This window comes from Pelodiscus sinensis, chromosome 6 (assembly GCF_049634645.1).
Source record: "Pelodiscus sinensis isolate JC-2024 chromosome 6, ASM4963464v1, whole genome shotgun sequence".
Classification (NCBI taxonomy): domain Eukaryota; kingdom Metazoa; phylum Chordata; order Testudines; family Trionychidae; genus Pelodiscus; species Pelodiscus sinensis.
This window is the reverse complement of record NC_134716.1, coordinates 36333284-36360438: the sequence shown is the minus strand read 5'-3', so window position 1 is coordinate 36360438 and position 27155 is coordinate 36333284. Positions and strand designations below refer to the sequence as shown.

Genomic DNA, 27155 nt, shown 5'->3' with positions numbered 1-27155 from the left:
AAACATGTAGATGGTATCATGAGCTTTCGTGAGCACAACCCACTTCCTTCAGGTGAATAACCCATAAAATAAATTAGCTGCAATTAGTATCCAGTTTTTAGTCTAACAGCAAGATCTGAATTATTTTCCATTAACCATCTCAGTAAGTACTATTCAAAATTTTTACCTCTCCAAAACACTCACCCTTCCCACCACCAGGGTCCATGTATGACAGACAACACAGTCTACAGAAATTGTCAATTATGCTGAAGGTTCGGCATTGGGTCATAGTGGGATTAAATTCTCCATATAGCTTTCCCTTACTCAATTTTCAGAATAATTTCTGACAGAAAACCTGTTACATTTGTGTGTAGTGAATGAAACACAAACAAAGGGTTCTGATAACATAATCCCATGCTAAATGTTGGGTTAAAGAGCAAAAGTAATACTAGGCAAAATACACTGAGATTTGCTTCATAAATCAGTACCATAGAGAAATATTCCTCCAGCCTATGGTTATATTTAAGTAAGGCATTCTTTGAGCAACATGGGAAGATCTATTATAGAATTCAAGTTGTAAAAAGGCACAAAACTAAGTGATTTAGAAAAATAAGAGACATGATTTCACTTGGCTATGCTCCATAGTTCACAGACAGAAAAGCTTGTCACCACGTGTACAATAAAGCACACTTGTCAGTTGAACCCTATGTGGGAGGAAACTATTTTACGATCAGTCCTGAAACAAGTTGGTACTGGTTTCCTTTCAACTATCATGAGGAAGTGATTATTTAAGGTATATGTCTTTATCAAAGCCTAAACAAATAAGCTGCTTAGAGTCTTTCATAATGCCTCTCACTTCAAGTCTCTCTCCCACTAGTCATCACTTTTCAGAAGACTGTCACCTCTAGCACAAGGCTCTAGGACATCAGCTGTAATTAAACTTAAATACAATCTTGCAATTTGTTCATATTGACAAGAGCATCTTTACAAATATTTGGAACATTATGAGTAAAAGGATCTTAGCTTTCCTTTGACTACTCCATAGTCAAATCCGCACTTTGCTGAGAAGCAGGGATTGAAATGGCAGAAGAAACAAAATCCCTATCGTCTGCACTACATCCTGAGTGAATATTCACATTCTATGGGGGATTCTCATATCAAAAGATAATTTGCCCAACAAGGTATATCAGAGATAGGAGAATAACTCAGAACAAGTTATGGAAGCACTAGGTGCTGCGGAATAATACAGAGCGACATAGAAGTGCTTAGGAAAGAGAATGTAACTACCAAGGATCACAAAGAGTATGTCTACACATCAAAGAAAAACCCACAGCTGGCCCATGCCAGCTGATTCAGGCTGCAGGGCTGTTTCACTGCCGTGTAGACTTCTGGGCTCTGGCTGGAGCCTGAATTCTGGAACCCTCCACTCCAGCCAGGCCCCAACACCCTGTATTCTGAGACAGTCTCAGAGCTTGGGCTCTAGCACAACCCTGGAAGTCTGTACAGCAATGAAAAATATCCCTGTAGTACAAGTTACCCAGGGTTGTTCCATGCCTGCTATCTGGGTTAGGGATGCAAAAATCCTATTTAATTGGTTAACCAAGTGAGGGGAGCCCTCCCCCATGGCAACCAGAGCAGTGCCTGCCTGCTGGGTGCGGAGGCCCGCCACAGACAGGAGCTGCTCCAGATGACCAGAGCAACACTTCTCTGCTGCAGGCAGGGAGCTGCTCCAGCCCCCACCAGTTAACCTTAACCAGTAAGCTTCATCCTTAATAGGTGAGGCTTACCAGTAAACGATTCACATCCCTAGTCTGGGTATGTCTACAGTAGTTTGTTAATACACTGCAAAAGCTAATATCAATAAGGAAAACAAGCTAAATCAGAGGTGGGCAATAATTTTTTGCCGGGGCCACTTAAAAAAAAAATCTCTGAAGTGGCCCCGGGCTGCACCAGAAGGGGCAGGGCCTCAAGTAGAAGGGGTGGGGATGGGGCACTTCGGGGTTCCCCACCCCCAGATCATGATTGGTCTGGGGTTGGCAGAGCGCCTTTGCCCACCTGCCCTCCTCCTTTCCCCTGGGTGCCTATGCCCCTGGCTGGGAGGAGACTTCCCACACTCCCCGGCTCCCAGGCCAGTCAGGGTCTGGGGGTGGGGGAATGTGTGAAGTCTTCTCCCATCCTGCCAGGAGCACACAGCACTTCTAAGTGCCATGTGCTCCTCACAGGGCAGGGCCAGAGCAGAGGAAACTTTTTGTGCTCCTCCTGGGGGTGGGGGAGCATGCGAAGCCTCCTCCAGCACTGCCAGGAGCGCCTGGTGCTTCCAAGTGCTGTGTACTCCTTGCAGGGCAGAGGAAACTTTGTGCACTCCCCCCACCCCAGGCCCTAATTGGCCTGGGGGTGGGGGCACGCCAGGGCCTCCATGGGCCAAATCCACCCATTTGGTGGGCCGCTCGTACAGGCCCTTTTGCTCACCCCTGAGCTAAATACAGACCACAGGGCTAGTCTGGATGTTGGTAAGAGGAAGAGATGAAGTGGGGGGAGAGGAACATGATTTTGTGTAAGGAGATTTTAAGAAATCATCTCACATATAAAAACTTTTCTACTGAGAGTAATAGATTAAATTCACTATTGCTTAGTCCACTTAAACTACACCAGTTGTAGTATAACTGTGGGAAATGTGTGTGTACGTTCAAAGCTTAAGCATGTAGGTAGACTCATTTTGTGAAGTACAGAGTATACACAGAATACTCCATTGACATCACCATTTTTCTCCCTGCCTCTCCCCTGCCCTTTCATAGAATCATATGGCAAGAAGAGACCTCAGGAGGTCATCAAGTCCTGCCCAAAGCAGGACCAATCCCAATTAAATCAACTCAGCCAGGGCTTTGTCAAGCCAAGACTTAAAAACCTTTAGGGATGGAGATTCCACCACCTCCCTAGGTAACCCATTCCAGTGCTTCCCCACCCTCCTAGTGAAATAGTTTTCCCTAATATCTAACCTAGACCTTCCCCACTGTAACTTGAGACCTTTCTGGCACCTTCCTTATTTAACTGGTTTTCCTTTAGAGAGCAGATGCTGTAGTATTCCATGAGAGGCCATTCTGTGACCAAAATGAAACTTCTGCAGAGATCTGACATAATTATATGAACATAAGGACGGCCATACTGGGTCAGACTATAGGTCCATCTAGCCTAGTATCCTGTCTGCTGACAGTGGTCAATACCGGATGCCCCAGAGGGAGGGAACACAACAGGTAATCCTCATGTGGTCCCTCTTCTGTCATTCATTTCCAGACAGACAAAGGGGCTAGGCTCACCATTCCTACCATCCTGGCTAATAGCCGATGGACCTGACCTCCATGGCTCTTTTTTGAACCCATCCAACTCCACATTCTCTCTTATCCTGTACCTCGATCAGGCAGAGGAGCTAAGGTGGTAGAAAGAAATAATATAATTTGGTTCTTTTAAACTGAAAATAAAAGAAATGAAGCTAATATCTGCCCCTAGTTATGAGTACCCTGCTTCACAGATCTGCAAATAGGAGATATTGACCCTAGTTTAGCAAAGCTCTTTGGCACACACTTATCTTTCAGCACTTATTTAAATACTTCGTAGGATTACCCCAAGGCTGGGAATTAAGACAGGGGAATCTGCATGGTTATCCATAGGTGGGAATTAAATAAAGCCAAATCTCCTGCATGACTCCTGTATGTTACTGCTATTGCATCACTACAGATAACATAAGAATGGCCATAGTGGGTCAGACCAACAGTCCATCTAGCCATGTATCCTGTCTACTGACAGTAGCCAATGTTAGATACCCCAGAGGGAGGGAACACAACAGGTAATCCTCACGTGATCCCTCCCTTGTGACCCATTTCCAGACAAACAGAAGCTAGCGACACCATTCCTACCCATCCTGGCTAACAGCCATTGATGGACCTCACCTCCATGAATCTTCTAGCTCTTTTTTGAGCCCTGTTAAAGTCCTAGTCTTCACCCCATCCTCTGGCAAGGAGTTCCAGGTTGACTGTGTGCTGAGTGAAGAAAAACTTTCTTTTCTTTGTTTTAAACCTGCTGCCTATTAATTTCATTTGGTGACACCCAGTTCTTATACTATGGGAATAAGTAAATAACTTTTCCTTGTTCACTTTTTTCACACCAGTCATGATTTTATTGGCCTCTATCATATCCCTGCTTAGTCTCCCCTTTTCTAAGCTGAAAAGTCTAAGTTTTTTTAATTTCTCTTCATATGGGACCTGTTTCAACCTCTCCCAACAATTTTCATTGCCTATTATGTGGCACCAGCTACAGTCAGTGGTAGTTGTTTAATATCTGCAAAAACAAGGAGTCCTGTGACACTTCCTTGTTGTTTTTGTGGATATAGACTAGCACTGATATACCTCTCTGAGACTTGTTTAATGTCTAGCACTTTCGGAGGAGGTGGGAGATAAATCAGACTATCTATATCAATGTCTAAATATGGACATAAGAGGTTTGCTTTAGGCACTTATTTTTAAAAGTCTTGGCTGTCATAGGACATAATATGGCCCAGTTGCATATTTGAAGACAATGTATAAATGGTTCTGAAAGACTGTTTCAGAACACGGTGAAATTTTGTACGAGTCCCAAGTTATATTTATTCCCTACCAGCGTTCTCTGTAAATTGAATGCTTGGGCGGCCGCACAGGAGAGAAACAGGCATCGTGCAGCTGATTAGCAGAGTGCCCACAGTACTCATCTCTGGCAGCAGGTGCTTCTATTGGCAGTCCACATCTGCACATGCCTCAATGCACAGAACAAAATTTATTCTGCACACAGCTGAAAAAAGTTAGGCAGCAATGTTCCTTCTATGCTCCTAAAATACTCCGACGTGATCCATTACATATTCCTATTTTTCATTAGGAATATTTAGCACTTATACAGTGCTGCTTATTATTAATCCAGCTCCCTGAATACCCCTGGGGTGCGTCTAGACTGGCAAGATTTTGCACAAAAGCATCTACTTTTGCGCAAAAACTTGCCAGCTATCTACACTGGCCGCTTGAATTTGCGCAAGAGCACTGACGTTCTAATGTAAGAATTCAGTGCTTCTTGCGCAAATATTTTGATGCTCCCGCTCAGGGATAAACTCGCTCAGGGATAAGCAAGAATACTTGCGCAAGAGGGCCAGTGTAGACAGGCACCTTAACTTTTTGTGCAAGAAAGCCCGATGGCTAAAATGGCCATCGGAGCTTTCCTGCGCAAAAGCGCGTCTATACTGGGCACGGATGCTTTTACGCAAGAGCATCCATGCCAATCTAGACACTCTTTTGTGGAAATACTTTTAACGGAAAAACTTTTCCGTTAAAAGTATTTCCGCAAAATCATGCCAGTCTAGATGCAGCCCTGGAGTTTATATGTGACTTTGAAGGTTAACTGATTAAACCAGGCTCATTGGTTAATCATATACATGGGTACACTTTCACATCCTTAATACAAACACTACTAGATTATGGTCTCAATTGCAGAAGCTTATCTATACAATTTGACCACACTTACCAGCAAATTATTACGTATGATACACCGTTGAAATGTAAATAGGATTTTACATCCCTACAACATACGTCACAAATCTTTTCCTATTTACTCTTCTCTGGTTGAGGTCTCCATTAATGACTGGTCACTAAGGACTGCAAAATACTTTTGTAGTAAAAGTTAGGAAGTTATGCTCATTATATTAGGATAAGTAAAGTCAAAAATTGTTTATGTAGTGAGAGTATCATTCCATTCCAGGTCCCATAAGCACTTCAGCCTCAAGATTATATATGTTACACCTCCCTAAACCAGGGACTCATCTAGTCCATGTTCCCATGTCAGAGAGCCCTGGTGGCCAGGAGTCAGGCAGCAGGAGGGCTGGCTGCTAGGAGTCCCTAGGGGTTTGTAGCAGCCCACAGGGGAGCCAGGGCTGCAAGAGCAGGGGTCCTGGAAGAGGGTCGAAGCCATGCACAGCAGGGAGCCTGGCAGGGGGCTGGAGCCGAGTAGGGGAGCCGGATCCAGGGCCACGATAGTGTGGCAGGAGGACTGGGCTGTGGCAGCCTGGCGAGGTGGAGGGGGTGGGGATGGCAGCCCAGCAGAGGAGCTGGGCTGGTGCTGCACAGCAGCCCTCTGAGCTGGGACCATTGGTAGGCAGCCTGGCTTGGGCAGTCAGCAGGGTTAGCAGCCAAAGCCAGTGGCAGACTAGAAAGCGGGCAGTGGGGAACCTCCCCTGGTCTGGCAAATTCCCTCATTCAGGACCAGTCAGGTCCCGAGGGTGCTGGACCAGGGAGGTCTCGCCTGTATCCTTTCCTCCCCGCCTCCCACTATAGAGACAAAAGAAAGTACATTTAGCATTCAAACTGGACTCAAACTGTTCTTACTGCTGGAATAATCTTTTGGTACCTAGACAACTTAATGCAACAACAAGTAGCCAAAGGATTGCTCTAGCTCAAACAAGAGTCCAAACACAAAATGTAAAGGGGCACAAGTGTTGATGTTGGCTGTCTCATGGGAGCCGAGGAAGACATGTTGTACATTTCATTTGTGGAGATGCATGTGGCTCCGGAGCACACATGCGACTACAAATAGGGCATGGGATGCCAGTTGTCAGGACAGGAGAGAACACAGCTCTATGTAGTCTCTCACGTGCAGCTGTGAGGCGTTGGCGGCGGTCGTCCTCAAACTTTGTCACTGCTTTTCTCGTAAGGGAACACCAATTAGTCCTGTCTGCAGCAGCTGGTTCAAATTATCGAGGTTGAAGGCCTGTTCACTGCAAGTTGGTCTTCAGGTTATCCTCATACCTCTTCCTCGGGCGTCCATGTTTGTGACTACTACATACGAGCTCCCCATAGAACAGCTGCCTCGGGATTCTGTTCTCGTCCATGCGGAGAACATGGCCAGACCATTGAGCTGGATCTGAAGGATCTTGGCTTCGATGCTTGTGGAACTAGTTCTATCAAGCACTTCTTGGTTAGTAATTCGGTCCTGCCAGCATACTCGCATGATTGATTGAAGGGAGCACATGTGGAACTGCTCCATCCGCTTGCTGTACCTACGGTACAGGGTCCATGTTTCACAGCCATACAGGAGAGAGGTGAGGACCACGGCATTATATACCTTGAGTTTAGTTGACAGGCGAATCTCTTTGTGCTGAAGAACTTTAATAGGCACTTGGGAGATTGCATGACTGGCTTTCTGGATCCTCGCTGTAATCTCTTTGTCAAGGGACCCATCACTTGATATTGTGCTGCCCAGGTACTTAAAGCTGTCCACATACCTTCAGTTGTGTACCATCAATAGTGATACATGGCTGTGGAGGAGCACTGTTTGATGCAGGCTGGAAGAGGACTTCTGTCTTTCCGAGGCTAATTGTGAGACTGAATAGTTTAGATGCCTCAGAGAATCTGTCAATGATGGTCTGCAGGTGGTCCTCTTGGTGGCACAAGTGACGTATCACTTAACAGCACCAGCCTTTTCCCTCAATTCTGCTGGAAGTAAGCCTGGGCCATACATTTTAGTTATGACAGCTTTTGGAACATTTTAACCAATTAATATGTTTTTTTCTCTTTCCTGCCAGCTCACATCGATTATAGACCCCACACTTAAGTTCAACCACAACAGTATGTAAGAAAAGTGAACACATTTTGAGAGTATCAAGCTCAAGTTTGTATGTGACCTTGCCACATCCTGCAAGACAGTCTATGATGGTGGTTCTCTTTACTAATTTAATCTGAGTTATTTATGGGCATTGGGATAGAAAGAATTGTTCATCATTCTTCTCCACGACTATGTCCCTCTTCCTTCCAAGGTTTGTACTCTCAGAGTTCACAACTCTGATTATAACTCCTTATTAATACTTCATCATGTAAATAGAAGACCTTATGCACACAGTCTAGGTCAGAGTTTTTTAACCTTTTTTTTATAAAGTACCCCTAGTAGCTATAATTTCCAGACACACAAACATTTTTTCTACCGTTGCAACACATTTATTTAAACAACTTAATTGTAGCCAGGCGGGCGATTTAAATTTGTGTGTGTAAAAAATACAAAAATAATAAAATGCTGTAAAACTTAACACGAAAATTCAGTTGTCTCCAAATTTCAGTTGTGCTGATGTACCTCTCCCAGACTTTACTCGTACCACTGGTTGAGAAACACTGGCCTAGGTCCTGGTAGGTGTTTTCTGGCTGAAAATTATATACTTAGTAGGGATGTTAAATTGCATATCATCTGGTAACTGACAAATATTTTGTTGGTTATACGATTAACTGTTGCAGCTGTGCATTGCAAGTAGCTTGGGAGCCGGCAGCCTGGCTCAGTCCTGGCACGCACTGAGAGTTACTGCCGCTGCAGCTCTGCACTAAGAGTAATTTAAGAACCAGCTCCTAAAATAATTTATCTGCAGAGCTGCAGCTGGGGTAGTTCCCAGGACCAGGAGTGAGCTGAGACTGAACCAGGCTGCCTGCCCTTCAGCTCCTAACTTACTCTTACTGCAGAGCCGCAGTGGGGCTAGCTGTTGGGACCCATTGTGAGCCGGGACTGACCCAGGCTGCCGGTTCGCCCACTAAAAAATTTAGTCACAGAGCCACACGGAAGGGGAGAGGGAGGAGGCTACGTGTAATGCCGGTAGCATTAGCATCGCTTATTGGTTAATCATTTAACTGTCCACACCATTACATCCCTAATATTTAGGTAATTAACTTTACAATATTTATACAGTAAATACAGTTCATGCTGGGCAGGCTAAATGCCAACAGTCATGGTTATGTTCAGCTTCATTTATTGCATTTCTCCATCTATACCAGGGATGTTAAGTGTGTAATTCGCTAATCATGTAGGCCAGTGATTCTCACATTTTTTTAAACACGAACCAGCAAACCCATACAGAAACTTTTGGCATCCCAGTAACCTTTTATTTGCATATTCATTATTTACATATTCAAATAAAATGCTTCCAGTCCACCTCCAGCAGTTTGTCACATACACACACCCCACCCCTGCGCTGGCCGCACGGCTGCAGCCACACCCTGTCATGCTGTAGGGACTCAATCCTCATTTTCCCCCACTCGTCCCTCATCACCGCCTCCCCGTCCACACACAGGACTCAGCCTGGCAACTGCTGGAGCCACTGCTCCTCCTGGGTCAGCAAGGCTTTGGCTTTGAGCAACATCCTTCCCCCCCTGAAAGGCTCCGCCCTGCCATTACTTTTTTACTTTGTCTTCCCAAAGCTGAAGAAGGGAGATGGGGGAGGGCCATGTCACAGCAGCAATAGTCTTTCCCCTCCCCTCACAGGAGTGACACCACCACGCAGGTACCGAGTGAGGAAGCCCAAACGGGGGGTGGGGATGAGGCAGAGACTATGCAGTATATATGTTGGGAAAGTGCACACTCAGCAGCTAGACGGGGACTGCCTGTTTGTTTGGGCCATGCACGGGGAAGGTGAGTGCTCCCCAGCACCAAGGCTCCCTTGAAGGTGTGCTGAAGGGGGGAGGAGGGGGGGGGGGGGGGAGAGAAACTACAACCAGACCAGCCTGGCAGCTCAGCCACGTGCATCTCTCCAGCCCTGCCCCCAGAGCCACATGAATGGCCAGTTTCAGCCTCGGCAGCCACCGTGGCCCAGCAGCCAGTGGTGTGCAGACAAGCAATTGGGAACCGCTAGTGTATGCAACAAAAATGTTGTCGGTTACATGATTAATCAATAAGGGTTAGCACTGCAAGCACTCAGTCATAGCTAGTGCCAGGTCCGGCAACTAGCCCCGCTACAGCTCTGCGCCAAGAGTATTTTAGGGTCCAATGGGCAGGCAGCCTGGCTCAGTCCCAGCTCATGCTGGGTCCTGGGGATACCCCTGCTGCAGCTCTGAAGGGAAAGTATTATTGCAGAGCCACAGTGCGGAGTAGCTTCCAGGACTCAGCATAAGCAAAATTTACTGCCAGAAATGTGGGGCGGAGGGCTGGGGAATACATGTAGTTGACAGCATTAAATCGATAAGCTTTTTCTTCTCAGTTAATTAACTGACTACACTATTACATCCCTAATTTATACATTGTTGCTGGTTGCCAACCCCTGATAAAGGATGCCAGTAGTGGATCTGTGCAGACAATTCTCAAACCACAGCATTTACCCAGTCACAGTCCATACAAAATGCATCACACTTCTCTGTTGGGCCAAAATTCACATTGCTTTGTAGCCAGTGGTTACGAAAAAATAAATAAGCGATGAAATCAAACTGTGAGCTAAAACATGGAAATGCCACCTTAGAAAGAGCAATTAAAGAGAACATTCTGTTCTACATCACTTTTAAATCATTTCATGAGGCTATCAAGGCTTATGGGACACTGGCACAGGGACAGGTGAGTGGTTAAAATCTTTAAGTAGCCAGTTTGTTCTCACACCAGCAAAAAAAATAATGAAATTGATGGCTCATTACAGGGCACTGTATTAAATGCCAGATCAACATCCCAACCCACCAAAGACCATGACCTCTGGAGGTCAGTACACCATGAGGTCAGACCAGACTCATGGCAGCCAGAGCATACAGAAAGACCAGATAGCCTGAGAGCTGGGACCTGGCAGATCCTGAGCTTAGCAGAGACTTGCCTGTTGCTGGAAAAAGGCCAGTAACTAAAGTACATAGTAACATTCAGGCAAGAAACTGTGAGGAGGTGTCCCAGTTAGACACCTGTATGGGACTGGCTTAAAGTTCTGTTCATTTATTGTAACCACTGAAGAAGCTGTACCTATGAAATTCGCGCTATTTATTTAATTGGAAACTTGAGTTTTTAGAGGAACTCACCAAGGACTAGAACCCATTGAATACAGCATTTGCTGCACTAATAGAGCTCCACTCTGCACTTGTTACACACCTAGCATGCTAACTTGCACCAAGGGGACTACTGTATTACAGCACACACACTGGAAATCCTGCAGTGATGCTGGTTGCGGTGTATTATAGAGAACATTTATTCCTCAGGAGGGGAAAAAAGATTCAAGCCACAGCTATTGACTGGTGAACCATGGCAGCAATATTGTCTGATGGGATGTGTTGACAGCACAGAAAGGAGATTGTTAATACACCTCAGCATTTTTCATTACACAAAAGAGAGGTGAACGACCAGGAATTAGGCCTGACTTTAGAGAGATAAGCAGTCCATTATACGTGAATGTGTTCAGTTACGCAAGTTTCAATCTCCACTAGGGAAATACAAATATTAGCCATAACCCTAATAGTACATGAGTTACTATTAGGTCCCAGGCCTTTAATGAGATGTCAGGGCAGATCACTCAGAAGTTGGCTAGTTTCCACTTCAGCACCTAGGTCTTTCCCCCAGCATCCCACTGCAGAACCAAGGGCCCTAGAGTTTCCTCAAAGTGGAAAAGTTCAAGGATTAAATTAAAACTCCTTTTTTCAAACTTTAGCATCTAACAATTTTTTACAGTCAGCTGGAAATCAATTTGGAGTCTGGAAATCCATTGTGAGTTGTATCTCACAAAGGTTTATGCCCTCATGCCCAATAAATCTGTTAGTCTTTAAAGTGTCGCTGGACTTGTTTTTGCTGAAACAGACTAAGGCTGCTAACCCCGCTGAAACTGATCATTGTGTTGGGTAGCTGAGCTGTCATACAAACATGCAACCTCATTAATTGCTTCCTGCTATGCAGTACCATGACCCTTTGCAATGTGAAGGGATATAGTAGATGAGGTTCCCAAACTGCACTAAAGGCATACCTACCCTTAGCTTGGCACCAGACCACCTTGCCAGATTGTATATCCACAAGGGCTATTTTTCTGTGAATATGCAAGCACAGGATATCAGGTACACTTCACTGACATCAACGTGGGCTGATAAGGTCCAGTGCAAGTTTCATGGTTTCTTGTTTGGAACAAATTGTTACAAAATAAATGCTAATTTTCACTCCTGCTTAGAATTTTTTGGGCACAGTATTGGTCACAGCACCAGCCCATTTTGAGTATGGCCTACTGGGGATAAGGGAAATGAGGTGTGATTTGCTCAGTTGGCCCTAAATATCGGCACTTTCCACAGGAAGGGATGATTTTAGCAGATCTCACTCCTGAGGGTAAAGGCAGAGAGAGCACAGCTGCTGCTAGTGTCCTAAAGTTGCCTGGACTGGTATGCTGGAAGCCTGTGTACTGCAATGGTGCCTGATGAAATTGTCACTGAATATTATGGAAAAGCACCCTACTACGTAGGAAGAAATAAGGCTGCCATCCCTAGAAGTCTTTGGCAAATTATTGCCTACTACTGTGAAATTTTTTTTACATAGAGTTCTCATATGAGGATTCAAGGGACATCAGTATACAAATTACTCCTTACGGTTTCTCCTGCCTAACTCTAGAGGGGACTGAAAAGCATATAGCAATTCTCTCCTACTTACCTCTTCTAGCACAAATCAAGTCAAAGTATGTCCTTTTATCTTTGGAAGGGCATGGGGGTGCATTCCGGTAATGGAAAATTTATGTCTACCTTTACCCAAGGTTCTTTGTACTGTATCAGCCTTGCCTGTAGTGGACAGGTAAGACCGACTGGACTGCAGTGCAGTGAGGATGTTAAGAAGCGGGTATTTGGCTAATCCTGTAGTCGATACAATTAGTATCGACTACATGATTAGTCAATAAGAGGAGGCGCTCTGCAGAGCTGCAGTGAAGGTAGCTCCAACTCCTAGAGCCAGCATGAGCAGAGACTGAGCAGTCCTGGCTCGTGATGGCTCTAGGACCGCTGCAGCACTGCTTTTAAAATGTACTAAGAGCCACCAAGCTCTTACAACATTTAAAAGGCAAGAGCCACAGTGGGGGTAGGTCTAGGACCTCTCTGCTTCCCCTACCCCTCCTCCACACCGCGGAGACAGTACTGGGGGAAACTCACTTTTAAGACAGTTCCTGCCCCCACCTTGCTGCCTCTGATAAAGCAGGCATGGGGGCCACTACATGAGGAGCGACTTGACTACCTAATAAGACTAGTCACTTACATCCCTACAGTAGAGTCAAAAACATCTTGCCTCATTGTATAACTAAATCCCCTGCTCAACTTGGGGTTCCCAATCCCATCCTTCTCCTCCTCCTCTTCTTCCTTGTACAATTCCTTTTCCTTGCTGTTCACATCTGAAGCCTGTGACTGGGGGGTCCTCAGAGTTATTGGCAGGAGTTATGCAAGGTATTAGTGGAGTATCTGCCAAGTATGGCATGCAGCTTGTTGTAAAAGCAGGAAGTATGCAGCTCCTCACCAATGTTCCCTCTAATATTTTCCATCTATGTGTGGGTTGAATTCTGTTGTGCAGCAACAATATCCAAGTATTGTGTGGATGTGCACCACAATATAAACAAAAAAAATGTGGATACAAAATATACTTTTAAGCAATTTATGGAAGAAAAAAATACAAGAGAAAGTCAACAAGATGCACTGGTTAAGATATTTGTTTCATATCAAATAAAAAGCAGATAAAATACATGCATGCCAAGGGTAGTATCAAGCCTAACAATTCAAGCTAGTAAACACACCAGAATGTGGCATTCTGCAAATAGCTATATAAACAGCTATATAAATAAAACAGTCATGACCATTAAGTATAAGCATAAAATATATGCACCAGAAGTCCAATTTAATAACCTATTCCTATCATAGAGTTGGACCATTAAATCTTCAGGGAAAGCTGCTCTAAAAAAAATGAAGCACCTGCTGATATTCTGGCATATTACAGACTCAGTTCACAAAACTAGCCCTCTTGCATGCAGATTACGTGCACTCAACTCAGTTTTAAGATCCTAAACAAATCTATGAATCGATTAGAAATAGTTCTGCTATATAAATACAATATTTTCTGATACTGGAAAGGAGAGTACAAGGCATTCACTCAGGATTATATAATTTCTCTGGGATGTCAACTCTTAATTTGATTAAATACTGCCCACTCATAGAACAGTAAAGTAAAAAAGCATCACAGACAGCAAACAAAAACAAACAAATAAATGACAATACTGAAAAAACAAAGGGAAGTGTATAAAGACTGGTTAAGAGTATTTTAAGTGTAAGAACAGGCACTGTTCTTGTTTGAAGCTTTCACATTTGTGCGTGTCCCTGAAAGAAGATGCCCTGGAACACATTAACACATGCAGACAGATTTGCAAGTAAGGTCTTCACCCTACAAAACTTTATCACCGCACCGAATGCTTGCTACTTACTAATCATTGGGAGTATTCCAAAGAGCCAAAACTATACCAGATAGCAAAGATCTGCCCTTAATCCAGTACCTCTACTAGGATGTCTGATTTTCAACCAGGATGCCCAGCCAAAAAGGTACCCCGGCAGCTCCGGTCAGCACCGACCAGGTTAGAAGTCTGGTCATCAGTGCTGCAGAGCTAAGGCAGGCTAGTCCCCACCTGTCTTGGAACTGTGCTGCATCCAGAAGGTAGCTAGCAGGTCCAGCTAGTAGGCGAGGAGGCAATGGGAGCTGGGTGGGGGGAGGGAACAATGCCTATGGGTGGGAGCATGACAGGTATGGAGTCTCCTAACTACCACCAACCCGCTGTAGGTTGAGCTAGCTGCTTCTCAGGCACAGAACAGAGCCAGGATAGGTAGAGAGCCTGGCTTAGCTTCACAACACTGTTGATCAGGACCCGCCTGAGGTAAGTGCCCAAACCTTAAGCACCAATGCCCTGCTCCCCCAAATCTGGAGCTCCTCCTGCATCCCAGCTTAACCTCAGATCCTCATGCACAGCCCAACCCCAGATCCCTCACCCCAACCTCCTGCCCCAGCCTGGAGGTTGCCCCTAGTTTCCAGCCCCACCCCAGACTCCACATCCTCAGCCAGAGCCCTCACATTGGGTGTGCCCTTTGCCAGCTGGCATAAAGGGACTCTGAGAGTCACATATATCTTGGCAAAGATAGTTTTCCAGATGTAAACAGAGTATAAATCAATGTAATCCTGTTTGCCGAGTCTGCAAACAGAACACTGTGGTGCTTCTGCTAATGTCTCAGTGAAACAGCAGTGAGGAATTGTTCTAGAATAGCTATTTCAGAAATTTAAGTATGAACAAGTCCTAAAAAATGGTAATTTCCATTACTGTTCTAAAGCTTTCTGAATAGCAACAATGAAACCATCATGTCAGTGTCAAGCTGCTGTTACTTAAATAGCCCCCATGCTAGAGGATGAACAGACCAAAAAGGAAAGAAAGTCCATTGCTGTTCTCTGAATTATACCAAAAGCTGTTGTATCATTTCCTCTAAACGCACTTCAGATGTCTTGTCAATAACAAGTGAAATTAATTTTCATAAATATTTGATTCAGGAGCAGGAAATCTTATCTCCCCCTTTGCCAATTATTTCTGGGGTTAGGCAATTTTTTTTTACACACTATGTCGAGATGCTTCAAAACTAGAGCTATTCTTTGAAGATATTCTCTTTATCACAAGGTAAATCTAAGTTCAAGATTCAAGCCAGACAGAACTACTTTTGACTTATGCATTCCAAGATAGTTTATGCATTTTCTTGTTATAGATGTTTTACTGAACTTTTTTAAAATTGAAGATAATAATAAGAGAAAATTGACAAGGAGCAAGTATTCTTAACCTAAATCCTATCAGATCTTCTATGAATTACTACCAGGAAATTAGTTGTTATAGTTTTCTTCAACTTGGTTTCTATTTGCAATACATATGGAGGAAAGACCTGACCTAATGTTGTCTGACTCTTGTCTGCATATTTGCATTAGGTAGTGTCTCTGTTAGAAGACAAGCCCGTGCTTCAAGGAAACCATATTGTAACCAGAAACCCCTCCCAAACTTTATATTTTGAAAAAAAAAAAATTGTAGCTTGAATCTCACAAGCAAACCATAAACTTGAGACTGTTCAGCTAATGTGCTAAATGTCCACAGAAAACAAATTGAGATACGTTTTGTGTTTAAAACAAACTAAAAATAGCAGCAAAGCTCAGTGGCCTCTTATCCACTGACAGATTACGTTCATTTACTATGTTGCTCCTCATGTGCCTGTTTAAATCACTAATGCATTAGTAATTAAATGCAATATATTAATTTAATAGAACAAAATTCTATTTTTTAAATTAATCATCTTCTTGGGCTAACTTTAGATGAAAAATATTAGGAGACACAGTTTCACTGCTCCAGGGAAAGCAGGAAAGAGGGTTGATTTGGAATCTGCTACAGCGTTGATTCTAAAGCTATATTTGAACACCTGTTTTCAAATGTTAGCTTTTTGGAACATAAGTGTTAAAGACAGCTTCACATACTATATTACCTCCCACAGCACCAGCTCCTGCCTCCCCACCCCACCGCCTCTGAGGGAGGCAGCAAGGGGGAGCAAGCTGGTCTGAAGAGTCAGCACATGCGGGGGGGGGGGGGGGGCTGCTTAAAATCTGGCTCCCCATGCATATTGGCTCCCACCTACCCACCTCACCCTGCACACGGTTGCTTTTCAAAGGCAGCTGCACAGGAGAGAGCGGGTGGGGAGGAAGGCAGATTCCATGCTTGTGGGGAGCCAGCTTTCAAGCCAGCTCCTGACGGGCACTGGCTCCGGCCCTCTCCACCCTTGCTGCCTCTGATAAAGAGGCAGGGGAAGGGGGAGAAGGGAAGTGTATAGTCAACAAGATTATTAACTGATATGCCATGTCTTATCAGTTAGCGTACACGTTGACATCCCTTGCCCCATTAGCAAACAATTGCCCACTGAAACAGTTGAGATTAGGACACCGTTATCAAAATAAAAAGTAGGATTAAAAAGCTAGCCACGTATTATTAAAAAGGGTCAAAGAAAAGCAATTCAGTTTCAGTTCATTTTATTGCACTTGGGTAAATATTTATTCTATTTAACATATTTGCAGCAAATAAGTTAACAACTGAGTGCAAGTTGATAATGTAATGTGTTAAGAACATAGTAAAAACACCCAGCATTGTAATATGTGCTGCGCAGAGCCCCAGGAAACACATTAAAATGCCACTTGTGGGTCACAAGCCACAATCGGAGTACCACTTTTCCAGCCCCTACCACAATATGGCCTTAATTCTGTTTATGGTCTCTAGGCACTAACTCAAGACAAATTACTCTACTGGCAGTCAAAGTGTATAATACTGTACAGACAAACCTACAGCTAAACTAGAGAGACCGGGGAAAGTGTTCAATATATTTTATTGAACCAACTTCTAATTACACATTTTCCTTTTAATTTCCCATTCCTGCAGCTATCAGTGAACATAAGAATAGCCATACTGCTCAAATCAAAGGTCCATCTAGCCCAGTATCTTGTTGCTGGTGCTAGGTGCTCCCAGAGGGAATGAATAGAACAGGTAATCATCAAATGTCACCCCTGTCACCCATTTGCAGCCTCTGATAAACAGAGGCTAGCGACACCATTTATGGACCTATCCTCCATGAATTTATCTAAATCTTTTTTGAACCCTGTTAAAGTCCTGGTCTTCGCAACATTATCTGGCAAGGAGTTGCACAGGTTGACTGTGCATTGCATGAAGTACTTCCTTTTGTTTTAAACCCAAATTCATTTCATTTGGTGACCCCTAGTTCTTGTTATGGAAACAATCCCCTAGCAGTTGTGAAACTCCACTAAGAGCAGCTAAGCCAAAAGTGATAAGATACAAGGAGTCAATTAAACATTACATCATCTGATCCTGCTCAGAATAGGTCTAGATAACACCAAAGTTAAAATGTAGTTACCATTCTTCTCTACCCAGTCCTGTTCATGCTGTTAAGAGAGCTCTACCAACAGAACAGTGAACAAGATGCTAGTGGAGACAAGGTCATATCAGAGACTAGTCCCTGTATTTTTTTACATTTCAGTATCAATTGTGTGAGAGCTGTCTTAAAATCAGTGAAAAAAACCACAGTGAAGACAGAGTACCTTAGTTTTATCATAAGCTAGAGGGGCTCGTTTTCACTGTCCTTTTTACTTCTGGATTTTTTTTCCCCACAGTAGTTACAAGGTAAAAGGATATTTTTCACAAAAAATGACAAGGCGTTAATCTTTAAAATATAAATATTGACTGTCAGGCATTGGCCATTATGCACATGAACACCTTTCACTTACATATACATAAAAGAAATTACTACCAAAAATATCACTAGTGGGAGAGCTAGGACAACAGTGGTCACTGATATTTTAAATACAATGCTGGGTAGCTTTTTTTTTTTTAAGTTAGATGACAAAACATTAGCTACCTTTACAGGGTATTTAAGACTTTTATATCCCAGTGCTTCGACCATTGGGGCTGCACCAATTGTAGAAACAGTGGGGATTTTTTTCCTTCCCCAGAATTCTGAATGTAGGTGCCGCCAACAAGTAGTCCTGTGGCACCACAGAGACTAAAAAAAGCATGTATAGTATCATGAGCTTTCATGGGCAAAACCCATTTCTTTAGATGAGCTGGAGTGGGGAAAATAGACTTTAATTACAGCAATGCAAAAAGTGCAAATGTCATAGACAAATCCTTACACCCAAGGGTTAAGCAGCAGATATGACAGCTTTTTTAAGTTAAGATTGCTCCAACACGCAAAATCTAGATTCTTGTACTGTGCCTATCAAAATATCTGGAGTGAAATCCTGGCTTCATAAAAATGAATGCTATTGACTTTTTACCACTGACTTCAATGAAGTCAGGATTTCACCCTTGATGTGCAGGACCATTAGCTAGTCCCTGCCACAGAGCAGGGATCCAAACCAGTGAATTCCTTATCTCAGGTAAGTGCCCTAATCCCCTCTCAGTGGTCACTCGATAATGAGTAGGAGGTCTTCCTGACACCCTCCTAATTGTAGATTGGTAGATGGCTAACCAGCCTGATTCTGGAGCCGCAGGTCTTATCACAGAAGGGGCAGGTGCTGGTGGCTATTGGAGGGACATGGGGCAGTTTTTGCTGCTCTTTTCTCTTTCTCTGCCTCTTCTCATCTGCCCTGCAGCAGGACCTCTCAAATTGCACCACTCCCTCACGGATTACCAGTCTCCACTGGGGACGGTTCTCCCAAGTGTCGACACTGATGCCACAATTTTTCATGTTTGCCTTCAACATGTCCTTAAATCGCTTTGTCTGGCCCCCAACGCTCTTCCATACTTCCTTCAGCTTGGAAAACAGAATCTGTTTTTGGAGGCACTGATCAGGCATCTGGACCACGTGACCAGTCCAGCGAAGTTGTGGGTGGATGATAACTTCAATTCTGGTCATGTTGGACTCTTCTAGGAGGCTAGTGTTCATGTGCCTGTCCTTCCAAAGGATATTTAGTATTCTCCTAAGGCAGCATTGATTATATTGTTCAAGTGCCTTCAGGTTACACTTATATGTTGTCCAGGTTTCACGTGCATACAGCAGTGCCGGAACAACCATTGTGCGGTACACAAGGAGCAGTGATCATATTGTCATCCACGTACTAGTGCTCCATGATCAAAGTTATGGAAGTTTTGCTTTTGGCCTTCAGTCTCCTGAAGTTGAAAAGCTTCCCATTTGTTCTGTAGACAATCTTCATGTCATCTGGAAGCTTGCTGTCAATGAGATGGAGGGTCATGGCAATGAAGATGCAGAACAGTGCTAGGGCAGTGACGCAGCCTTGTTTGCCTTCTGTTTTGACCTCAAAGGGGTTGCTTCGGGATTCGTTGTTACTCAGCACTGTAGCAGTCATATTGTCATGAAACAGTCTCAGGATGCTGATTAATTTTTTGGGGCAACCGATCTTTGAGAGAATGGTCCACAGAGCGCTATCATTGGCTAGATCAAACACCTTGGTCAGGTCAATGAAACTCATATATAAGGTTTAATTCTGTTCGCAATTGAGGAGTGGTGAAAATCATGTTCTTCAGAATGGTTGGAAGCCACACTGGGACTCTAGAAGAATTTCTTCTGAGAGTGGCAGGAGGCGATTGGCAAGGATTCAAGCTAAAATTTTCCCTGCTGTTGCCAGAGGGAGATGCCATGATAGTTTCCACAGTCTGATTTGTCACCCTTCTTGAAGAGACTGACAATCAGTGTGTCTCTGAACTCTTGTGGTATTTAACCACTAGGCTACTGGATATACAGGAGAGAGGTATGGTACCACCACCATGTTGCTCAGCCCAGTTCTTTTTTTTACTTTTATTTTTAAAAAGGTTAAACTACTCCAAACCTAAATGTTTTTGTTTTGGTTGAATAAAATGTAATGTTTTGATTTGCTGAAGAAATCCAAATATTTCAGTTGGATCCAGACCACTCCCACTTCACCCTTTTGACTTTTTGGACTGCCAACAAACTAAATAAATCAGTTATTCATATAGGTCTTTCATCCACTGAGATCAATGGAAGATAGTTTAAATATAGTGTCAGAAATAAAAATCATTTACACAATAAGAAAGCACTGCTTTTCAATTAAGTATTTTATGTAACTTACCCATCTCTCAAAGTATTTCTTTGAACACCTGATTACACATATCTGTGTTGGCCCATTCTTCGCTTCCTCAAGCAAACCCCACTCTAACCAAAAATTACCTGAAAACTTTACTCTGTCTATATGGAAAACAGTGCTTGCCTTTTTATTCCTATCCCCCGGATAGACATTTACAGCGTATTTCATATGCATAAGTGAAAAAAGGCTGAAAATCTTACAATTATGATTAAATGAAATTTCAGAAAATGTTATTGTAAAGCTATCCAGATTTTTCCAGCATCACATTTACATCTTTTACAAAGCTCTGGCTCATTGGATATTATTGGCATTCTGAAAGGCTCTATATTCTGTTGAAGGGTACGGAAATACTTTTCTTCTTTCAATCTCCCTCACCATTACTTGTTTATTTAATTAAAGTCCCTAATTAGCTTCCTTATATGGAAAGTTACCACAGTAAGGTTTCCTGAAACTAAGTAATGCTGATGAGTATCTGATAAACTGCTATTGATGCTCCTAACTGGCATGTTGAATTCCTGTGCAATTACATCTCCTATACAGTATCTTATCTCAGTAGAAGCAACAGGAAGTCAGATTTCCTGAGCTCACAGGCTGCATTTGGAATAGAGCATATATATTTGACGGAAAGAGGTGGCAAGAGGAAGATTTTAAAAGCTGTGTGTATAAGGTAACAAAATTCTCCACTGTGATGTAAGATTTAAATAACTGAATTTTGCTCCAGCACACCAATGTGAACTCTGCAGAGGTGTTTCCTTTCACTTTACTCACACTGCTAAATATTTTTATTCACAAAATTTCAGAGAAAGTAGCCATGTTAGTCTGTAACTAATAACAATGTCAATGAGTATTCCTGTGGCACCTTAGAGACTAACAAAAATATACAGTATCACAATCTTTGGTGGGTAAGACCTACTTCTCATCTGATGAAGTGGGTCTTATCCATGAAAGCTCATGATCCTGTATATTTGTTAGTCTCTAAGGTGCCACAGGAGTCTGGACTATTAGTTATTTTTATTACAGCTAATCCTACTGAGCAGTTCACACTGAAGTTAGTGCTTGGTGTAAAAACAGCAGATTTTGGTCTCTCATTTTTGTCATACTCACCAGGCTAAGGGAGCCTGGGGAAATTCTGGAGATGTGCTTAGCCTCAGGGAAAGGAGTGTTACATACCACACAACTAAAAATGCAGCAACTAAAGTTTGTCACTGATAGTATAAATTCTTTCTGGCACCACCTCATTACATTCAGAACTGACAACTAAAGACCCCAGAGAGGTTAAAAATAGTTGTGAATCTTCCAGGGCACTAGAGACTCCTAGAGGATAGAATGTTAAGTAGCAATGTACATAGTGCCAAAATATTTACCTTCCAACATTTTCTGTACCATAACTTGATTTCCATCAATAGTATATTTTCCCTACTTCATAGAGGCAGAAATGGTTTCTTTTTTTTTAGATGAGAAGTTTCAACTCTGACTAAATATCAAACAGCAACAGTGCTAAAAACCATTTTCTGATTCTACAGAGACTCTGTTATTTCTTGCCAAACCTGAAATTAGCTACCTGAAACCCACTATTTAAGAAACCTGTTTGGAATTGCAAATACTCCAAATAGGTAATTCAAACTGCTCTTTAAAAAAGCACTGACTTCACCTCCTTCCAACAAAAGATTTACTTTTCAGAACAGCCTTGAAAAGGGGATAAAATGCCAAGTGTACACTGAGATGCCTGTTAAAAGTTTGAAACCACTCACCAGGCTTGGGTCCCAGAAAACCAGGTACAGTCTTCTAAACTGTTGCTGTTCTCAAACACAGACTTCTCAGGCTCTGCTCGGTTTTTGCAACTTTGAAAGATCACAGATATACTAGTCCTTAAATAGAAAAAAAATCTGATTTCCTCTAATCCATACCCATTGCCAAGGTGTTTTAGCACTTAAATAATATTATGTAGATGTGGTTCAAATAAAGAGCACAAAGTAGACAGTAAGGCTTGCAGACATCCCAGAAATAAAAGTATTGTTTTTGTTTAACTCTTGAAAAAAATCAGGTAAAAGCCTGTTGTATCTCTGCAAGGTTCATATGTGGAGAAGACAGGGTACAACAGAGTCCCTTTTAATTCATTCAAGTTGCTAGCAATGCGAGCAGCAGCAGCAAATGGTAGAGACCCAATAGTTAAAAGAGCTAAAAGCACCTCTATCTGAAACAGAACAAAGTTTCCAGAAGTCTTCTGGGGCGTTACGTGGAGGAGGGTGTCAATAGCAAATGAACAATCTAGTAACCTTTGATCGAATTAACACCGTTACTCTACAGCACTATGAGGTACAAGCTGGGTTATTTCCTCAAGGTAGAGTAAAACCAGGAAGAGAAAGATATTTGGGAAAGAAACCGCAGCAGAGCCAGTTATTAACATAGTGATAGAAATGTAGCCATGTTAGTCTGGGGTAGCTGAAGCAAAATGCAGGACAGTGTAGCACTTTAAAGACTAACAAGATGGTTTATTAGATGATGAGCTTTCGTGGGCCAGACCCACTTCCTCAGATCAAATAGTGGAAGAAAATAGTCACAACCATATGTACCAAAGGATACAATTAAAAAAAATGAACACATATGACTTGTGACTATTTTCTTCCACTATTTGATCTGAGGAAGTGGGTCTGGCCCACGAAAGCTCATCATCTAATAAACCATCTTGTTAGTCTTTAAAGTGCTACATTGTCCTGCATTGTGCTTCAGTTCTTAACATCTCCCTATTGCTCTCACACACCTCTGGGAGGTGGCTGCGGTTGCTACCAGTACAAGAGGGAAACAAAGGTGTTACGGACCTGGCGGAAGAGGAAAAAAGCGGGCAACCGCTAGAGGCTTCGTAGCATGCGAGCAGCAAAGGAGATGGAGAAACACTGTCCATGACACTCACCGCCACCTGCCCCGGGCAAACACACTCCCTCACGGAGCTGCTGCTTTGCTTCCCGCCCCCCCACCCCTCCCGGGATGGGGCTCGCAGGAAAGGGCTGCGTGCAGTGCAAGGCGGGGGAGCGACGCCCTCTAACTAGACCCAGGCTGGGCGAGGTAAGGGAGAGGGTCTGGCTGGGGTAAAGCAAGGGCCGGGGGCAAATCCCCCTCCCCTCCAGCAACCCGGGGGGGGGGGGCGGACCCGCCTCCTCCCACCGCGGCGTAGCCCTGCGGAAGGTTGGGCTGCCAGACCCCTTGGGACGCGACTGACCCGACCCAGCCCACAAGGAGCCCGACGTGCAAGGGGGCCAAGCAGTTACCTGGAGCGAGAGGCCACCGCGAGCTGCCGCTGCTCGGCTACGAACTGAGCTGGGTGAGCATCCGCAGAGACAAACTCCCCCACGCGCCGCCGCCTCCTGCCCGAGCCAGGGAAGCGCGAACGCTCCGCCCCAGCTGGTTGCTACAAGCCCGCTGGGAGGTGCCTGCGAGCGCCCCGCCTCCTGATATCACGCGGAAGCGCAGCGGCTGGTAGCCGAGCAAAGCGCTTCCCCCAAAGAGCCTTCTCCGCTCCCTGGCGCCCCTCACAGCCAGTGCTGCTCCCACAGGCCTCTGCATCGCTTCTCACAGCCCCCCCGTCACAGGTCATCTCGTCCAACGCTCTTCTCCAAACAGGACTAACCCCACCTAAACCGTCCCAGCCAGGCTTTGTCAAGCCTGGCCTTAGAAGCCGCTAAGGATGGTGATTTCACCAGCTCCCCAGGCAACTCATCCGGCTCTTGGAAAGCCAGTGACCGCACCCTCTTCCCGCAAAAGATCAGCCTAGTGTCATCCACAAACTTGCTGAAGGTGGAAACCCATCCCATCATCCAGATCATGAAATGATTATATGGTTGTGACAATTTTCTTCCACTATTTGATCTGAGGAAGTGGGTCTGGCCCAGAAAGCTCATCACCTAATAAACCATCTTGTTAGTCTTTAAAGTGCTACATAGGCCTGTTTTTTTGTTTCATTAAATGAAGATGTTGAAAAAACAACCCCTGGGGCACTCTGCTTGATACTGTCTGCCAACTAGACATTGATCGCTATCCTGTAGGTCCAATAATCAAGCCAGCTTTCTAGCCACCTTTTTAGCCCATTCATCCATGTCACACTGTAATCTTCCTTATGTTAGGAGGGTTGTCCCGGACCTAACCTGGGCTGGGGAGGTCAGGTGGCCAATTGCACTCCCCTCACCAGTTGCCTCTATATCTACCCTTATGGGTTAAATCATATATCCCATTCCCTTTGAAATGTTATAATTGTCAATGATAAGGTATGTGGTGGATATCTGCAAGAGGAAAACAAGATATGGTAAATGTGGAGAACATTCATATGAGAACTGTCTGAAAGCATGATGAGGTGAGATCCTCACACACATAATTAGGTTGCAAACAGGGGAGAGGCTTGCATGTGAAGGAACACACAGGATGGTATAAAGCCAGGAAGCTGGCCACTGAGAGAGGAACGTTAGGAGACTGCTGGGAAAGGCAGTGGGAAGGTAGATACCAGTCATTTCCTGGAAGGAGGATTCTAGGCTCTAGTACACCCAGAGATAGAAGCAGAACCATATGGCTGTGTCTAGACTGGCAAGCTTTTCTGCAAAATCATCTGCTTTTGCGGAAAAACTTGCCAGCTGTCTACACTGGCCGCTTGAATTTCCGCAAAAGCACTGACGATCTCATGTAAGATTGTCAGTGCTTTTGCGGAAATACTATGCTGCTCCCGTTCTAGCAAAAGTCTTTTTCCGAAAAACTTTTGCACAAAAGGGCCAGTGTAGACAGCAGAGATTTGTGTCCGAAAAAAAGCCCTGATCGCGAAAATGGCAATCGGGGCTTTTTTGCGGAAAAGCGTCCGTGGCCAATCTAGACGCGCTTTTCCAAAAATACTTTTCACGGAAAACTTTTCCGTTAAAAGCATTTCCGGAAAATCATGCCTGTGTAGACATAGCCTATGTGTGTTGCCCTAAAGACAAGGGAATATATTTTTGGAGCTAGATTACTATGTCCTCCCATGGTAAACTCAGTGGGGCTGATTAGGGGATAATGCATGTCCCAGATAGATCTCTATGGGCACACAAACTGCTTGCCTCTGGCCCACTCTGTCTCTGCCTACTCTCTCTGTGCTGACCACAGTCCTACAAGAGTTCTTGAAAGGGGCTGGGGAAGATAGTGTCGTGGAATCTAACAGACTCCTCCCTTTATACAGTGTGTTCCTTTCAGGTAGATTCTGGCAGCACAAGCCAGTCCTAAACAAAGACCTTGGGTTCTGGACCTGCATCAGTGCCAGATTAAAGTCTGGCACTAGAGGCCTGGGCCCAGTTTATGAATCATTTGACTACATCAGAATCTCAGCTTTTAAAAAAAATGTTTCTAGTCCTCATGTTTTGAAATAACATATTGAGAACATGAATTCAGCATATACCAATGGAGTCTGAATCTGTAGATAGTCCAAAATAATATTTGAGCAAGGTGTGACCCTGACAGACTGTGACTCTGATAATGACACCTCAACAGAGGACGGTGTGCAAATAAAAAGAATGTTACCCCTACTCTGTCCAAGCAACTACATCCTAGATAATGGGGTAAATATTGGGAGAACCTTGTCTTCTCTCCAAGGGTACATCTAAACTACATGGCTCCGTCGACGGAGCCATGTACATTTGTTTGTTTGGCAAAGGGAAATGAAGCCGCGATTTAAATAATCGCGGCTTCATTTAAATTTACATGGCTGCCGCGCTGAGCCGACAAACAGGTGATCAGCTGTTTGTCGGCTCAGTGCGTTAGTCTGGACGCTCCCCTGCCGACATGAAAGCCCTTTATGGACCTCCCTGGTAAACCTCATCCTACGAGGCATAACAGGGAGGTCAATAAAGAGCTTTCAGGTCGGCGCGGGAGCGTCCAGACTAGCGCGCTGCGCAGACAAACAGCTGATCAGCTGTTTGTCGGCTCAGCGTGGCAGCCATGTAAATTTAAATGAAGCCGCGATTATTTAAATCGCGGCTTCATTTCCCTTTGCCTACAACCCTCATCTACATGGCTCCATCGATGGAGCCATGTAGTTTAGACACAGCCCAAGAGACAGAGTTGCCCTCTGCTCCTGGGGGAGATGATGAAGGTACCAAGCTGCTGACCTTGTATCCTTTGGAAAAAACAGAGGGGGATCCTGGAACTCCAAGTGAGAGCTAAATTCCTCCAGAATGTGTGCAAGGCCATAGGGTGAGTGTTGGTTTAGGATGGAAGCCCAAATTTAGGCAATGATGAGGGCCATGAGACTTGTGGATGCTTGCCATATATCTAGTTTGCTTGCTGTGTCAGTAAACTTTATATAATTCCAATAAACTTGTCTCTTGAACTTCTTTCTATAGAAACAAAAATTAAAAGATCTCTTCTGTAAATCAAAACAAGAATATCCATAGTTTGACAGCAGGAAGAATGGGAGGCATGAGGAGCTTTATCCTGAAAGCAAAGGGAGTTTTGCCATTGACTTCCTATGAGTAGAATGAGAACCAAATTAAAATCTAACATTGTTTTATGTAATTGACAAATGTGTAGACAAGCCTCTATGCAAGAGATCTTTATATTACATGTGTCATAATCAGAAGTGCTGACCAGCACCTGGTGACTAAGGGGTTAACTCAGGTACCTAGCAAAGGTGTTGGGCAGTCAGCCAATAACAATGTAGGTAGGGATTTCAAACTGGGAAAGAGGGGTTTTTCTCTCCCTCTTTTTTGTTTGAGATCAGAGCAGTTTCTCCCAGGGATTGAGGGAGA

At 44.0% G+C, this 27155-nt stretch overlaps 1 protein-coding gene across 3 annotated transcripts in view; it reads right to left on the bottom strand.

The window, feature by feature from the left end:
• GCNT1 (glucosaminyl (N-acetyl) transferase 1) overlaps window positions 1-23851 on the bottom strand; it is a 31027-nt gene extending 7176 nt beyond the window's left edge. Inside the window, exons 1-2 of one of the 3 annotated variants that reach the window (XM_075931733.1) lie at window positions 23667-23851; window positions 22152-22268 (exon numbers count right to left, since the gene is read on the bottom strand). The gene's annotated coding sequence lies outside the window, so the exon portion shown is untranslated. The remainder of the gene's footprint in view (window positions 1-22151; window positions 22269-23666) is intronic. The other 2 variants (XM_075931734.1, XM_075931735.1) reach the window with 2 other exon arrangements.
• Window positions 23852-27155: the final 3304 nt, after the last annotated feature.